This window comes from Panulirus ornatus, chromosome 27 (assembly GCF_036320965.1).
Source record: "Panulirus ornatus isolate Po-2019 chromosome 27, ASM3632096v1, whole genome shotgun sequence".
Lineage (NCBI taxonomy): Eukaryota > Metazoa > Arthropoda > Malacostraca > Decapoda > Palinuridae > Panulirus > Panulirus ornatus.
The window spans coordinates 19,136,468-19,155,074 of NC_092250.1; the positions used below are offsets into that span (position 1 = coordinate 19,136,468).

Here is an 18,607-nt window from a genome sequence, read left to right on the forward strand (position 1 = left end):
TTAAAGGTCATTTTCTTTTACTTTTCAAGCTGTCAAAAATCTTAGGCTTATCTAGAGACATTGAGAGAATTTCCGATTAAAAGAAGCCTATTAATGTACATTGAATTACAAAAGAAAATGTCCCCAGAGTCTTTGTTGACGAAATGTATGTAACTTTAGGTGAGTATGAAGGGTCAAGGGAACAGGTGCCGAGGTCGGTGAGTCAGTCAGTCAGGTGCACGTGATGGCTCTTATAATGTGAGACTTGGCCATACTTACGGCTAGCACTCGCTTAAAAAAAAAAAATCGTTCCAAATAGCATCTTATTATGCATCTCACGTATATGCACTCGATTAAAGTGTCAGTTGGATGTGTGTTCTCTACAATACACTATAATTACAGGGACTTTTTAGAGTTGGGAAGCAGGGGGTACATTGCTCCCGGGCCCGGGGGTCCAAAAGGGAGCCCGGGAATTTCCTGGGATATCAGAAAATGTTTGTATATATTGAAGACTATTATTCACATTTTGTGCGAGCCTACATAGTTAGAATATCTTTAAAGCACATGGCATAAAACTAGTTAAAATATCTTTAAAGCATATGGCATAAAACCGGAGTGGATAAAAACAGGATGACAAATGGCGAAGGGAACGAGAACCGAAACTTTGTACCCCCTCCCTGATAAAATTCCTCTGATTTCATGACCTTGACCTGTACACCCATTCATTGTACAATAAATCTGCTACCAGTAGAAATGAACTGACCACTGTATCTTGAGAAGTCTTGGGTTATTGCGAGTGGACATGACTCCATTTCATTCATATGATGTGATTATGAATATGCTAATCAGACTCAACAATGGAATTTAACATCCTGACAACTTGAGCTAATGCTAACAAGGCACTATATGAATACCTTGCTGAAAGCGTTGTATGAAGGAAAGTAGAATGTATCATCATATACATACCTTATCTTCTTTTCCAGGAGTCCCTTCTGTCCCTGTGAAGCTCCTGCAACACTCAGGACACGTTCACCGGTCGGAACTACAGGTCACAATGTGCTGTGATGTACTATGTGCTTGTGTGTGGACGAGCACAGGGCAATTTAGTGGTTAGAGATGTCTTTCCCGCCGTTGCCTCGTGGACATAAAGGATCGTGGAAAATGTGATGTATATATACCTATATATGACGATAAGGTCACAAATTTATAACTTATAGTAATAGAATGACAACTTTATTTCAGTTTTTGGGCATGAATGTTGCAATTGTTATATAAAGGGTGAATGAGCAGCTTAGATCCATCCAAGAACCATCACCACCGTTGGCACCACCGTTGTTTACAACCCGCGTGTCCGTCGTGCTGCAACTTCCGCCACGAAGCTGTAAGTTAAACATTTATCAGCAGGGATGAAAGGCCTGATATCATGTATTGTTTTAGAATGTTTTTAATAGTCATTAGCCGTAACACAAAGTATCTACTCAAGTGATCTGATCCTTCGTTAGGGTGCATTTTGACTTGCAGGGCTTCAATGCAACTGTCTGACGGTGGATCAAACTTCTCACCTGTACAGGCTTAGATATTCGTATTTTCACAGCTTTCTGGATAATGACTCTACAGAAAGGCAAAAAATTATTATTCATATTATCACACCCGTAAAGCAAATCATAGATACTAATCTGCACTTTTCCTTAAACGCAGGCTTATAAATAGAGCTTCCTCATTTTGTCCTGAAATGCGGGCTAAGCGTCAGGTTTATATTGTACAGGAATAAATATTAAGCATCAGAGCTTCTTTATTAGGTGCTGGAATGTAGGATAAGAAACAAAGCTTCTTTACTGGGTGCTGGAATGTAGGGTGAGTCAAAGCCTCTTTACAGGGTACTGGAATGCAGGGCAACTATTAAAGGCGTATTTATATAGAATATATCAATAGTAAAACATTACAGTCTGTTTGAAATGATCGAAGTAATTCAAGGTTTTACTTGCCATGAGTAATGTTTCGATAATTGTGTTAAATTTATGATGTAAAAGATTAAAGATCCTGCATTATGTATCATTCCGTACGAGAGAAATTATTGTTTTCGTTTCTTTTGTTATTTTGAACCTTCATAATTTTTCTTTCCAACAATCGTCAGAATGTCGTGGCTTTGCCTTTGACATGATTTTTTTTTTGTGTGGATTCAAGTGCATATGGTGTCGAGGATGTAGTGAAGATCCATTTGTCAAGCGAAATGTGAAAATGCGTTCGTCGGTGATGAAGTGAACAAGTGAACTAAGGATTATCGAGGGTGTAGTGAAGATGCAGATGGCGTCTCTCTCTGTAGTGTGTTGTTGGATGAATTTAGTATAGGCTTCAGCTGCATCAGTTGCGCTTCGCACTAACAAGACAGACAAGTTCGTTCTTCCCTGTTCAAGTCCCTCGTTCATGTCCCTGTCTGCCATAGACTTTCACATTATTGGGCGTTTTTACGTTTAAAAACTCAAGACTTATGACTGTTCTCTTGGGGTCATGCAGTCTGCTCCTGTAACTTAAAAACTGAAAAAACTGAGGACCAATGTCTAGCCTAGCCAGACATTACTGTGGGTTAGCAGATCCACTCTCGCGCTTCCCTGTCCTTGCTTGATATTAATCACCATCTCCACACGCTCTTTATTTGTACGTCTTATTTGTTTATCATCGAAATTTTCTCATAAATTCTTCAATTTATTATATTTACGAGAAGTCAGAGAAGATGATGGAAAGGTTAATGAATATACTGTCAAGTGAAAGGAAAAAAATCTGCGTAGGTTGAGCACAACAACATTATAAAGAACCCTGAGTAAATGGTAAAAAAAAAAAAATGCCCAAGAAGCCCAAGACACACTTGTACGATGTGCATGGCGGCAGCAAATAACTATAACTTAGTTCCCTGCAGGAAACGCTACGGGCTACCCCTGCCCAAGGGGAAAATTTCGACATCAGCACTTTATAGGTAACTGTGTGATAACATGCAGGGTGCTGCATCACTAGCTACCTGCAGAGTATCATGTAGTGGAGCCATTCCGTCGTTAGGCCCTTCCTTCTCCCCAGCATTCAAGAGCAAAACGCCATTTTTGCCCCCAAGAAACTAGGCCTTTTGAGGACCTCTTTGGTATAATTGTGAATTGTAATATTCTTAATGAGCTTTCTGTCATGATAGTTATTATCTCCACGCACACTAATGTGGATACGCCTTAGTCTTGCTGTGGAAAGTGAGATGCAATATGGATGCCTTCATGGCCTCCCCGAAGCTGTCTGTATTTCCCGACCGGAACAACTTTTTTTTTGTCAGTTTCCGTACCTTCCCCTTGACGAGATTAATAGTTCCTTGCACCAGGTGACCGACTGTTCCCAGTCATTCCGCCTTCCACCTACTCTTTCATCAGGTATCCAGTCAAATATTCTAGAATTTATTTTGCGTCATTCCGGAAAGCAAATTGGCGAAGGGGAAAAATTAATATTATAAGACAGAAACAGGGGGAAACATGTAGTGACTCAGTTTTACGTGAAAATAATATGAAGAAAAATTGAGGTTAATGTTAGTCACATATGGTACTGTACCCGTGTTCTGTATGTTGCCTCTTGTGTGAGATTCAACATAAGAACTCGTGTGTATGTCCTCATACATTTACTTTTTTCCCTTCAGGAAATGAAACAAAATTTGGCTGATTTTCCTGCTTTCCCAGAGAAAGCCATGATTGTAGTATTTAATAGGTGTCAAAATCGGAGCGCGTACAACTCTATACCACACACACACACACACACACACACACACACACACTTAAATGACAATGGCCCACTGTGTACAGCGATTGCGCAGCATACTGAGAAGAGCTGATACAAAACTCGTATGTGGAGAACTTCCCTGATCTGGTAGTGGGAGCCTGAAATGTAGAAATAATGATCTTAGGTTGGTCGTTGGTAATTGTGATTAACCTTTCCTTAAGAAAACACCAGTAGTTTAAACTAATCAGGTGTTTGTGATACTGTTTATCATGGGTATTTACATTGCATATATATATATATATATATATATATATATATATATATATATATATATATATATATATATATATATATATATAATCTATTTCTGTTTGATGGTTGTGTTATGTTGACATTTTATAGCCAGCACCTCGGTGTGTAGCAAGGGTCGTGGGTCATTTAGTACAGCAGGTTTGGTGTATAAAATACAGTGATATATTTGTTGTCAAGTGCCGAGAATGTTAGATTTTGAGAGACTGGTAACTGGGACTCATTTTATGTCCGTTAAAACATTTAATGTGGATTCAGCTTTTGTGTTTGGTATTATCAGCTAAAGGTTTGGAATATGAACAAAATAGATTATATGATAACTGAAAATAGCTATACTCATATTGGATCCGATGAATTCACGTGTTATAATCACAGGCAGTTATTTTGTGATCACTCCGACCCATCCAACGATGGGCAAGGAGGCAACACACCAGTTTGTCATCACAAGGCCACCTCCTTACGGTTCCTAGTTGTTTGGTTGTTAGTCCTATTTGGTTGGTTGTATTGGTACTTAGGCACATGAACTGCAAGGGTCATTAAGACCGTCAACGTCAAGCTGTATCAAGTAGCAGAAAAATTTTTAACGTTAAAGATAATTTTAAAACCACGTCCATTCACAATCCATGGTGGCTCTGGTGTAGAGTTATTTGGTCTCAAACGAAGTCAGCCGCACCAGCCAGTTAGAGGTGGGTCATGCTTTTGTATTAGACAATTGTAGAATGAGCATATCTTGTTGTGACATGATTCGAGAATCAGGTAGGGTGAGGCTTATCTTGGATGGATTAATAAATATATATCTTTCTATGACCATAATGACACAATCCTAAATTTACTTGACTGGTTGCCTTAGTTATTTTGTACCATATTCCCTCACAAGTGCAAGTATCCTTATGTAAACTTGATATTTTGTTAGCAAAATAACATATGCAGCTGATTTAACGTTACCCTCCAGGTTAGTTCAGATGAGCCGAAGCGACGTTGCCATGGTTATCTCTGAACGAGGCACCTCCCCACGGAGGAGGCAACATCAAGCGCAGTCACGTCTAACCACTGGGGAGGACGAGTCGGTGGTCTCAGGGGGCTGCTTTCCTACACGGTTTTACACGGGGATCGGACTCCACAGCACCAGGTACGTCAAGGGCTTGTCCGTCACCTCAGACTGAAGCATTATTCCTGATTGTTTCACTTGTGTCAACAGTCTTTCAAAAGATGGGGTGGGGGAGGGGCATCTGCACTTTGATTAGGTGCTTCATTATGAAAGTCATTATGAACAAGTCTGGTTGGATAATGTTTGCGTTTGTTTAATGGTGGTTTAAGCTAGGATACCGTTGCACATTCCTCGCAGGTTTACATCTGTCAAAGATTTGAACTCTCCAGACAAATGTATCCTGCTTTGTTGACTTTTCATTGACTTTAGAGCGTAATATTCTTTACTTTTTGCCTTACATTCTAGGTGACGGTGCACATGAAGTGAAAGAAATTGTACGTAAATAATGGGAATGACCTTTGACACCACTACTGATTGTAATCTTGCTTTTAGTTCCTTACACATGACTGCTTGTGTGTGTGTGTGTGTGTGTGTGTAACTAGTTTATTCAGATTATATGGTGACTATTCTAACTAAACTGTGAAAACAAGGTGAAGTAGCTGATGGGATATCCCCGTACTTGACTTTCATCACTGCTACATTATGCACACTTCAAAGTGAAGGACCTCAGCCCAGCGACTTGGCACCACCGCTCGAGCCCTCATCGCCTCCCTACCTCGGCCAACCCCACAGTTTATCGAGGTCAATTTAACCTTTCAGACTCGTCCTGTTCAGAACCTGCCCAAAAATTTCCGTAGACGTTTACATTCAGCCCCGGAGTTTTAGCAGTTCCTAGTGGCATCCCTCAGGAGAAATGATGGACTGGAAATGTCTCATAGTTATGGCACTTGTTCCCTCAAAACTAGTACATCGGCACGATATTTAAACGCAAAATTAATGTTCAGGCCCCATTGCGGTTTCTCATCTAAGTTCTAACATTGTTCAAACGTGGAAGAACTTTGTTCACTTGTGCAGTTCTCCACATGTATCGTTGATACGCCAATAATATCATGTGCGACCTTGAGTCAAGCCATTAGGTGAAATAAATATAAAACAGCATCTCTTGTATTCACCGAAGACTTTGGGATAATCTTCAAGTTAAAAGTTTTACCTGATAACCAGTAAGGGGCAGATGACTATTAACTGTAACGACACATCCATTTGTATTGCAATCAGTTTTGTATCAATATCAATATGCATTAAGTAGATATTTTTTTATGAAAACCTTTCCGTTAGACCCGCTAAAATACCAGATTGCGTGACGGGTATGTGTGCTATGGGTTGATTTATTGTTATCAAACAAAATGTTGGGGGACAATTTATTGCGAGTGCTTTCGCAAGCACAGATTCTCCTACGTCAGTGTTCTCAGAAAGGCCTGGCCTGGGTGTTGGCGAAGGTAAACAGTTATGGCGGCCGGAAAGGTCTCCACCATGACTGTATCGCCTGCGGCTCAAACAACGTTGAATGGCTGATAGAGCGATTTGCTGTTTATTACCTCACTCTTTGGTGATTATGCAGACTGTGTCAGCATCGTTACTAATTTTCACGTAAAGGTTAACGCTGTAATGCTAAAATGAGCGAAATTGACATCTGTATTTTTAGGTACTCAGTTTAATGCCTAAAAGCTGTTAAGTTTGGAGATGTTGAACTAGACGCCAATTACAAACATCCATGGTATAATTTCTTATGCTTATCTGTCATTTCCTTGTGCATAGTTGCCTTACAGTGTTTGTTTGGATGTGGTGAAAAACATATATGTGGACCAATTTCAAAACTGGATGATATGGTAGCAAGGGTTGTTAAGCCGTACTCAAACATCACTGACTGACTAAGAAGGCATCATGTCACTCGGAGAAACCAGATCGACTTCATATAGAAAATGATGATTTATCCTCCAAGATTAACACACTAGTCTCTCCCACCGTCTACAACACTACCCACTTTGTAATGATTGACCTAGGCTGTTACCTTTTGTACACAGTTGTTAACGACCATTCGTACCATGCAAACCATTAACCAAAATTGTAGTCAAGCTCTTAGGCCTAACCTTTTACTTGTGACCTGCTCTGTGATTGTGACAAGCCAACGGATGGTGTTATGTGTTGTATATTTGTATTTTGTACATCTCTTCGCCTCTGTCAATAGCATAGGTTGTCATGTTGTCTGACGTAAGGACCTTTGCCCTTGATAGTTAATGTCTTTTGTAGTTTAACATACTCTCTGGGATTTAGGACAGGTTTAGCTGTATTATTTTGTACTTGCGACAGGCTCATTACTTTGGACTTTACAGGTTTAGAATATTACCATGGACTTCACATAACTTGTTGCTTGTTAGAAGCTCTGTGATATTAATTTTGACTTATCATGTGTTTGAAAACATAGATTTCGAATGTAGCAAGTGCAGCTGAGAACCAGCAGAAGTGTTACTCTTAAAACCAGCGGCTACTCCGTTTTCTGTGATGGCTTTCAGGAGCTTTCTAGGAAATCCCAGATTACCCTGTGACTCATCTCACCTCCCGTCCATCAACAACCCTTGCCTCACACCCATTGCACCACGGAGCGCATGGATTCCCGGGCACACACACACACACACACACACACACACACACATAGCATCATGCCTGAATGTTTGTGGTCATTTTGTGGTAATTACGTTATCTAAAATGCCTGACTCAGATTTCAGGAGCATCCGCGAAAGAATAAGCATTCTGATGTTCTGCTGCTCTTCATTTCTCTCTCCTACATTCATCCTCTGTTGTGTCTATACTGACAGTTTCGTAATATTTTGTGCCTAATAGATTTGTCAATCGGTCTGTTATCTTTAACTCATTAATGCTTTTCCGTTTGTTAACTCTTTTGCACTTTGTCTTTTGTAAGAGATACTCCTTATATTGATCAGTGTATTTTGTGTTACTTTCGGAAAATACTAGAGGCGGTCAGTCAAGTAATGACCAGTTACTGAGACAAGGCTAGGTAAGGCCTGTATTGTCTTTGACGGAAGTTTTGTTAACTTTATTTCGGTGAGTATGTAATCAATTTGTACCTACATGTCACATATTACTAACCAGCTTGTACTTATGTAAAAAAAGAAAAAAAAGATTACGGTGTTTTGTATAGTAAATAAACGACGTAATGGTACAATAAATCCAAGTGTAGTTAACGTAGAGACGCTTCACCTTGGCCGGAGGAAGCACGTTGTTCATTGGCCAAAGGTGCTTCCTGCTGATTGGCCGGCAATTACAACCGCTCACTGTCCTGCTGGGGCTATGCATCCGGGTGGATGACATCCAATAACCTCTACGTATCAGTCTGTGAAAGCAAAATTATTATTTTCTAGGATAAGTTTAACCTGACTAATAGTTTTTTTTTTATAACATAGCCGTACATTGTGAATAACTGGATTCTGATATTGTACGTACGTGCATAATTATCTTGAACGCTGCTATACTGCATGGGAACGAACGCAACACACAGACTGCGTTGCCACGACATCTTTGGCTTTTAATCTTTCCTTCCTCAATTATATTTTTTTCTTTCTTAGACTCCGTCTTGAGAAGTTGGCTGTTTTCGCTCAATAGCCAGATTCCTTGTTTTTCTCCCTCCAGCTTTACCGGTATATTTATATGTAAACTTCACCGTATAGGACATGCAAAGTTGTCTGTACCTTCAGTGTAAGTTTATAAAGACGATGAGATATTATAGTAGAATTAGTTTCATAAATTAATTTTCTTACAGCTGCTATTTTGTTAACGTTACTTGGCATGTGCATTGGCTAACCTGAAGACAGTTTGTGGTGGTCAAGGGAGCCAGGCTTACTTTAAGATGTGGTAAGTCCGAGAATTATGTGACTTTAATGCTCTTGTCAATGCAGTGTGCAGCGAGAGTGTAGTGGTGTTGATATGATTGATACTTGGGACTTGTTATGAACCTGAAGCTGAACTTGCCTGTTAATTTTGTTTGACCCCTGAAATATGACGGTACGATCTCTTGATTTAGCCATTAAGGATTAGGTGCTTAATCCTAATGTATTTTGGTTTTGGTGGTGATACTGTTGGTCCATGAGGAAGGTAACTAACCCAAAAATCATGTTTATTACATGAGACAAGTCTGAGAAGTCTATTTATGTCAGTAGTAATACATTCCTCCCTAGCTAGGGGCAGTAGGTTTACCCCTGGCAAGGATGTGCTTCAAGTATTGGACATGATATTCACTACGGTACGATCATTTCTTTAACGATTTTTTTTTTTGTACAAAATCTCTAGTTAAGCGATAGCTTGTTATAGAAACATGAACCCAGAACTATCATTTCCACGTGATATTGACCAGTATTCACCGATATGCCAGCCTCTTTGATTTGATAACCTCTTTCCCCGTGTGTGGCTGACTGAATTTGGTTTCCGTTTGACCGAGTATCAATGTACTTCCTTCTGTAGCAATGAATTTTGCTGCTCGCGACTATGGCAAGTCGCACGAACAGTTGTGATCTAGACTTTCTTGACGCAAAGGAGGTGGGAATTCTCTTCTTTCTCTCGTCTTTCCCTCTCTTTCTATATTGTTCCACCTTTACAGATCTAATAGCCAGGGAGCTATAATGAATTTACTCATTTTTTTTTTGTATTTTTTTTTTCATTATAGTAAAGTTCTTCCATGTGGTAGCAACGTAACCTTGCTATCTTGATCATGGTAACGCCATACCATTTTTTTCTTGGTAACAATGTAACATTTTCCCGGGCAGGAGTCACATACCTGCGCGGAAAGTCGTGGATTAAGACACATTCTTCTTACCAGAGCATAACACCGTGCGCCAGAATAGTTTGTGCGTGTTGAACAAAGCTTGAAGGTGGGCTGGGTAAGAATAGGTGGTGGTAGGATGGCACGGGGTGTTGCCAGCGCAAGGTCCATATAAATATGCTCCACGCCAGATACAGATTTGATGTTTGAGGGTTATTTCTTGTACGACTTTGTCACGAAATATATATAATTCGTTACATATGCTTCTATGAATAAACAAGTGTGTATGTGTGCTGCCGTGTGTGTGTGTGTGTATTATTATTATCAAGGATTAAGTTTAGCGTACGGGAGGAAGTGTGAGTTGCCATCTCTGAACCTTACCTTTACATCTTGAAATATAGTTTTAACTTTACCAATTTTCACCACTTCTTCAGTCAACTTGCTACATTTGTCATCACTGTTGCAGTATAGGTCTTCCCAATTGTTTTCTTGTTTCACGTGACTTTTGATTCAACTATTCTGCTTATTATACTATAATTGCTCATTAACCCCGCCATCAAACTCAATAAGGAACTCTGTTATCGTGTCCCATCTTCTGGTCTGGAGTTGGTTTAAAATTACCATCATCTCTGTGTTTGCTGGGTGTGATCAACCTTGTGATGAATATTGTAATTTGGGTCTGATTTTTTTCCCCCCTATTTCAATTTACTGCTAAGTACTTGAGGTAGTTTGATAGTGATGATAGCCTACAGGATTTGCTTCGTTCGCCACAGACAGTGCCATGTGGTTGTATAGTAATATATAGGATTTTACGTTAACTTTTAAATCCTTCTTCTGTCGTACCCTGAGTCCATACTCCGAGTCTGTATTGGTTTTAGTGACTTGTCTTTAATTCTTTGCCTGTACTTGGATAGTTTCTTGAACCAAGTATCTTACTTCGGCAGGAACTTGTTCACGTCTGTCTGTATGTCAAGATAATTTCAGTTACTAAACGTTTGTTTCTCTGTAAGTTCGTCATAAGCACAGGTATGATCCGGGTTCCTCTTGTAAGTTATGTACATATGTCAGGAATAACATTGGTCAGAGGACTGACTAATAAAGTGGTCAGAGGACTGACTAATAAAGGGCAACAACACTGGATGCATTACCTCGTTTGGCAAGAAACATTTCACGCGCGCGTCTTCTCTTCCTCACCGGTGAGGTAAATCGCTGATCCATGAAAGGAGCCTTTTATTACTTCCTGCCTCAGTCTACACTGGTTTTACTATTCTTATGAAGAAGAACGACGTTGAATACCTTTTGGCCGGTAGTGATGACGTCTTTCTGTGATAACCCCATTCCTGTTTTCCATGGGGAATCATTTCTTCGTTTGTCATCTACTTCATGTCTCGGTATCTCCACCAGTGAACAGAGCAGTAGATCCTTAAGGGTGAGGTCATGCTCAAGGGTCGTACCATCGTGCTCAAGTGCTCGTACCGGCATTCTCAGGGATTACACTGTCATGTAGGATGGTACCGGCATCCCCAGGGGAGGAGGGAGGTACTGTTCTACATCAGTAAGTGGAATGCGGGGGTCTCGTGCGAAAACTTTCTAACGGTGGAATATGTGCGTATGATACGTGTACACGTGTGTACACGTCAGGTACAGCTTGGCCAGGTATGCCAAGACATGGTATTTGTCGAACTCATCGTGAGCGAGTGTGTGTAAACCTAGTATGTCAGGTTTGGTGAACTTATCACGAGCGAGTGTGTGTAAACCTAGTATGTCAGGTCATGAGCGAGTGTGTGTAAACCTAGTATGTCAGGTCATGAGCGAGTGTGTGTAAACCTAGTATGTCAGGTCATGAGCGAGTGTGTGTAAACCTAGTATGTCAGGTTTGGTGATCATCGGCTTTACAAACGTGAATAATTATCGTTCAGAGAAAACAAGTTACGTATTATTATTTTAAAACAAGTTACAGTTATTATTATTTTAATGATTAATGTTATTGAAGTAGAAACAAGAAGGGTAGGCATTGATGTGTAGTTGATATGTTTATGTTTTTGTGAGATATCATTGTGGAGTTGTGTGTTATGGGACGTTAGGTGTTTGTGGAAGGCCACATGGTGTCTTTAACCCCTTTATTACGACGATACGACCGTTAGGTTTGCTGGCACGACCATTGACCTGGTCATTAGGTCGCCCTCAAGTGTCTTAACGTGGTCGTGAGTAAGGGAACATACGTCTGCCTTGCATGAGAAACAAACCTACTGGCGTTTGCTTCTTTGAATATGTGTTCTCTGCCTTCATCCATGGTTTTCTTGTGTGTGTGTGTGTGTGTGTGTGTCCCACCAAGAGGAATTAACCTCAAAGACATGATTAAAGGACCAGGACAAGGTTAGTTATTACAGGTCGGCCAGGAATGTACCAACCAGCGGGTGGGTATTACTCTTGTCCGGTTACAGAGAGCTTTGCCCTCCACGCTATTCCTTCACATAGTATGGCTTCCCATTTGTCTGTATTTTATGGTCGTTTTTTCTATTTTTCCTTAACGTTATTGTCACTTCCTTCAGCTGGAACACGGAGTGAAGCTAGCGAGATATATTGATCACGTTCGGAAGCCTGTCTCTGCTGATGTTTCATGTTGTATTGATACATATTCTGGAGGCGTAAGGTGACGAGAAATGTGACCCCAGTGGTTCACACGCCCTCCCACCTCCCCATGGGGTAATGATACCAACCCCAGGAACACAACAATGCGACTCCTGAAGCACGGAAGATACATCACTTCAGCAGGAAGGTACGATCCTTGGGTAAGATGGCCTGGTCTCTGACCTGACCTTTAGAGGTCGTATCAAAAGCCGAGCTATCATACCTAAAGGACTGGACCTCCGAGGGGTGGTGGGGCAGATATGGGCTTAAAAGAAGGACAGGGAAAGAATACTGGACGTTTAGAAAATGGAGTAAGTGGTTGTTGATGGGTCAGGACACACACCACCACTGAGTTGGCCATGGAGCCAGTTCATCGCAAGGTCATGAATGACGACCTCAGAAGACTGGGTGATGTCTGAGGTCCTGCAAGCCATCTGTTGGTCTTTGAAGTCGTTGAAGTAAACTTCCGGTGTCCGTGTCACCCCGTCAGGAGCCGTTACTGTAGGTGTCGGAGAGGCAAGTTCGAAAAACCCCGTGAGCACACGACGGTACGACCCTTGAGTTCGTTCGATCGGTCCGACTCGTGAACATGATTCCGTGGTCGGTGACTTGACCTCTGTGTCGGTGACTTGACCTCTGTGTTTAGAGTTAAAAGCAAGGCTCTCATACGCGAGGGTCGTACCGTCGTGGTCCAACGTCGTACCGCCATGTTCAAAGGTAGTAAGGTAACTAGTTCTCAAGGAACTGATTGGTTATTTTTACTCAGTTATTTGTTAAGGGCGACTCGGATCTCTTATGTAACAAATGTACCGAAAGCAAACGTCATGTGTATAAAGATCGACATCGTGTTGTGTTCTGCTACGTTAGTGTAAGTTATATTTTGGTGGTCGATTCACAAGATGTAAGGTTATATGACCTGAACCCTGAACCCCTAGTTACACCCTTCCAAGCTAACCAGGCAAGCGAGGTCATACGAAAGCGACTGCCTGAGGGAGGCAAGGGCTGGCGCCAGGAGCTAAGTTTAAAACTTGTCTATTTTCATGAGGTATGGATGGCTCTTACACCCCAGGCTGCTCTGCAGTTTGGCCTCGTCCCATACGCTAAAACGAGCATAATTCTGTAAACTACATGTTTGTCTCATAATGAGGCTTTATTCATAAATTCATGAGCGAGAGCTGTGGAACTCGCATTAAACCTTTTCATCAACTTTGCTGAATAAGTTGTATTTTTTTCTTTTGGCAACTCAGCAGAACAAAGTATTGTTTGAGTCCCAACGTTATATAGAGCTCTGCTAGATTAGCTATGTTGTAGGGGAAGTGTCACTGGACGCCCTCCACGTAATTTTGCTTCGCTATGTGGTCGGTGCTCGCCATGGTGGTGTACGGGTAGCTGTGCTATGAAGCGTTTCTGAAGACTGATGATCACTGTCACTGCATCTTTTATTTTTCCCCTGCTTAATTGTGTTTGTCTTCTGAAATATCTGACCTGCCCTTTGCGTAATTATTTTTCCATGTCATGAATCCTACATGTAAAATCAGAAATCCAGGTTCAGACAACCTTTATCATGTACAGCGGCATCACATTCGGTTCCTGCGTGTGACGTGTGACGTGTTATTGTGACGGTACCTGGGCTCGTGTCCGTCCCAACGTGTTCAGGTTATACTTCCGGCGTGTGGAGCAGACCTGCCCCTCCCCCCGTGCAGCATGACCACCATGTCTGGCGACACCTCCTTCCTGGGTTGCGCGAGTTACCATTGTCCACGCGCGCCTGTCCCAGGAGTTTTACCTAGCATGCACGCGCCTGTCCCAGGAGTTTTACCTAGCATGCACGCGCCTGTCCCAGGAGTTTTACCTAGCATGCACGCGCCTGTCCCAGGAGTTTTACCTAGCATGCACGCGCCTGTCCCAGGAGTTTTACCTAGCATGCACGCGCCTGTCCCCAGGGAGTTTTACCTAGCATGCACGCGCCTGTCCCAGGAGTTTTACCTAGCATGCACCGCGCCTGTCCCAGGAGTTTTACCTAGCATGCACGCGCCTGTCCCAGGAGTTTTACCTAGCATGCACGCGCCTGTCCCAGGAGTTTTACCTAGCATGCACGCGCCTGTCCCAGGAGTTTTACCTAGCATGCACGCGCCTGTCCCAGGAGTTTTACCTAGCATGCACGCGCCTGTCCCAGGAGTTTTACCTAGCATGCACGCGCCTGTCCCAGGAGTTTTACCTAGCATGCACGCGCCTGTCCCAGGAGTTTTACCTAGCATGCACGCGCCTGTCCCAGGAGTTTTACCTAGCATGCACGCGCCTGTCCCAGGAGTTTTACCTAGCATGCACGCGCCTGTCCCAGGAGTTTTACCTAGCATGCACGCGCCTGTCCCAGGAGTTTTACCTAGCATGCACGCGCCTGTCCCAGGAGTTTTACCTAGCATGCACGCGCCTGTCCCAGGAGTTTTACCTAGCATGCACGCGCCTGTCCCAGGAGTTTTACCTAGCATGCACGCGCCTGTCCCAGGAGTTTTACCTAGCATGCACGCGCCTGTCCCAGGAGTTTTACCTAGCATGCACGCGCCTGTCCCAGGAGTTTTACCTAGCATGCACGCGCCTGTCCCAGGAGTTTTACCTAGCATGCACGCGCCTGTCCCAGGAGTTTTACCTAGCATGCACGCGCCTGTCCCAGGAGTTTTACCTAGCATGCACGCGCCTGTCCCAGGAGTTTTACCTAGCATGCACGCGCCTGTCCCAGGAGTTTTACCTAGCATGCACGCGCCTGTCCCAGGAGTTTTACCTAGCATGCACGCGCCTGTCCCAGGAGTTTTACCTAGCATGCACGCGCCTGTCCCAGGAGTTTTACGTAGCATGCACGCATCTGGACCAGGAGTTCCGACCATCAGTCATGTAGACGTAATTTGCCTTACAGAAACTCCTGCACTCACCGCAGATGGTACGTCAGGTGGCGTGAGTGAGGACATCCTTCGCGTGCGTTGTATTCGTTGTAGAATTAGAATGGTTTTCGGATGTCAGCGTTTGCGTGTTACCGTGAACTGCCGCTTCCGTGAGACCTTTTAAGGGATAGGAAACTGATGGACATTTCACGCGTTACTCGTGTGTCGTTCAGCATTCCCTGCATTTTGCTGTTGATCGGACAAGCGAGGCCTGTGTACCTCCTTTCATCTTTGCCTTTTCTCTCCTCACGGTTTTACATAACACGGAACCAAACCCAACCTCAGGTAGCAGAGATGCAGCCTAACCGCATTGAGTATGTTTTCTCTTTTTCTCTTGTGTGTGTGTGTGTGTGTTTCTTGTTGATACCTCTTCAGTACTGGACAGACTCAGTGGTGTTGAAAGTTGGGAACGACATTCGTCTTCAGTTTTACAAGCTAACGATGTAGGAAAGGCTCTGTAAGGAACATTTCAAGTTCTGTAAGATTTACGACACAAGTAAGGCGTGGTTCCCAGCAGCAATCAGCCCTACATTGTCAAACTTGTAGGTTTAATGTAGACATGATAATCAACGGACGAGAACATATAGGATCTGCAGTGTTGCAAGTTTTCATAACAGATCAGAAAGTGATAATGTCCGGCGATGTTTAGCATCTGTCATGGCAGAAGTGGCATCCAGCGCTCTGCCTCATTGCGTCTCGATCCCAACAGTTGAGAGTAATGTAGGTTCCTGATGTACTACAGTACTGCATCAGTCAAGTGTAGATTCACAGGTAAATTATAAATGGTCATAGAGCTTCAGTTATAGTAAGTGTACTTCCCATACATTAATTTTTTTGTTGTAATTTTATAATCAAGAATCCAGCGCAAACTGTGTTACGGTAGAAGGTAGCGTGCGACGCTAGGCTGTGTGGGATCATGAGAGTTAAGTTACTTATGGTTTTACCAAAATACGTTATTCGTGCTAGGCTGTGTGGGATCATGAGGGAATACTTCCTCATGGTTCTACCGGTATACAGTAGTTGTGGGAAGTGTGAACGTTAGGTTTTTAGTGTCATTCAGGTCAGCGTGTTAAGATTACGGCTGGAAGTAAAATGTGATGATAATAAAGGAATTTTTTTTTTTAACTAAAGTCCTGCTGTGATTCGTTTTATAAAAACTTGACATTGGATAAGCATCATTCTGATATACCAACGTTTGGTTAAGTGAAGCCTGTATACCTTCACGTATGACGTGATAGGCTACAAGAAATGTGAGTAGATGACGGAACAGAACAGGGACTTCTCTGGTTTCAGCAGGAGTACGGGAGTACACTGGGGAAACTGAATGCAGAACTGGGTGTGATAAGTAGATTTGTGTGTAGCAATCAGAGAAGACTCTGGGAACTTCCATAGCACCGTTGGTGGGGTTAGGGAGCCACTGGCAACAACTGGCGGAAACAAAACAATGGACACCAGAGGCGTTAAGAACTGCCAACACAAGACAATAGGATTAACAGGAACAAAGCTGTCGACATGGCGGGAAGCAGGCAAATTATCGTCAGCGCTACGGAAGAACCAGCAGGTATCATTCCCTTCAGCAGGCACACAACAGAAGTGAAGTTTGCAGCTGTATTCGCACGGGGCGGAGGGAGGAGGGGGAGGAATCAGAGCAACGGAGACAATTAAAGCAGTGTCAGGGGAGGATCATTAGCTGCAGGAAGCAGACAAGGGGAGGGGGCTTACGGCAGGAGCAGAAGACTCGTCAGCAGGAGGTATGAGCGGGACCGTCGAGTTATGTGGTGACAAAGGTACGCGGTGTGTGTGTGTGTGTGTGTGTTAAGGCAGGAGGCAGTGGTGGTGGTAGGCCAGCATAGCATCACCCTTACACTAGATCACATACGGTCTCTCCTCGACGCTCCGTGACAAGGGCTTCCCGAAATCCTGTTAGTCTAATGGTGTTATTCCCTTCTCACGGTTTGCCCCCTCTCACCCCGGTGGCAGCACCCCCTCCCGGCCGGCCCTGCACCCGCAGGTTGGTTGCCGCCACCAGTCGCACAGTGGCGAGGTTGCGGCCAGTGGCGGAGGTGATACGTGCCTCCTTCTGCTGCGCCTTCTGCGTGTGTCAAGGGTACGGCAAGGTCGTCCGTTAGGCTCTGGTGGAGCAGAGCTTATCACTGATCACTGAATTTAGATAAATTACGTGACAAGTGCTACCTCTTGTGTAGATATTGGAAGTGGAAAGTTCATGAGGCGTTAGTTCCTCCTATTATATCCATGTGTTGAAAATCACCCTTGCTGACAGTATGCTGGAAAGGCCCGAGTGTGGAAAATGTTGTATACCACCGAAAAATATGTTTGTGAGACGGTGCAAAGATGTGCATGTCAGGTACATGTGTACGAAGTGTTCGGAACATTCAACTCGACATAATAGTTCCGTCACACGCCTGCCTGCCTGCCACCTGACTCCGTGCCTCCTCCTCCTCCCAAATAACCATGTTTATTTGTCATTATTTTGATAAGAATGTAATATGTAGGAGGAAGTTTGTGGAGGTAAGTAATGTATCTCCGAGGGTGGTGGGGTGGGGGAAAGGGCAGAGAAATGATGTAGAATTTACGGTTGTATGTGAAATAGTCCCCAATAGTTTGAACTTGTCGCTTTTCTCTCCCCCCCCTCCCCCTGTATAGTTGCTATATAAAGTTACAGGTAGTGACAGCGCAGCCGTAGTTCATTGCTGTAAGGTGTTGCTGTAGTGTTGGGGTTGGCGGTGGTGGTGGTGATCGAAGTCAGTATCGTTGGAGCTGGTGAAGAAGTCTTAAAAGTTCAGTCGCGCGGCCCGGGGTGAGGCCGGTGTGCGGGCGAGGCTTCCACTTCCCCCACACACACCATTCCAACCTGGTTCTCACTTCATGGCTCATCCTGCTGTGAAGTTTTCCACTCATTAAGTTTCTTTCGTTTACGTGAAAATTGGATTACAAGATTGTAGAAGTGAAGCTGAAGCTGTTGTAGATGAAAGGGCGAATTGTTAAGTCCATCATAATGGTCGGGGTAGCATTATGAGCGTTAGACATGGAAGACAACTGTCAAGACATTCTGGGTTAAAAATTGTCTCTTGGAATTCTCAGACGGAGGTGACCTTTTTCTAAGCTTACAGAAGCTTGTAAACTTCACGTTGGCAGTATATTGATAGCTACCAGCAATGCTTGAATATC

The 18,607-nt window shown here is 43.2% G+C and overlaps 1 protein-coding gene across 7 annotated transcripts in view; it reads left to right on the forward strand.

Moving 5' to 3' along the window:
* The first annotated feature begins 1,306 nt into the window (after positions 1-1,306).
* Positions 1,307-18,607, forward strand: part of Rho1 (ras-like GTP-binding protein Rho1) — a 61,314-nt gene continuing 44,013 nt past the window's right edge. Inside the window, exons 1-2 of one of the 7 annotated variants that reach the window (XM_071678324.1) lie at positions 1,307-1,360; positions 4,985-5,161. The gene's annotated coding sequence lies outside the window, so the exon portion shown is untranslated. Of the gene's footprint in view, positions 1,361-4,984; positions 5,162-17,302; positions 17,341-17,407; positions 17,948-18,120; positions 18,181-18,607 lie in introns of those variants that run through there. The other 6 variants (XM_071678318.1, XM_071678320.1, XM_071678317.1 and 3 more) reach the window with 6 other exon arrangements.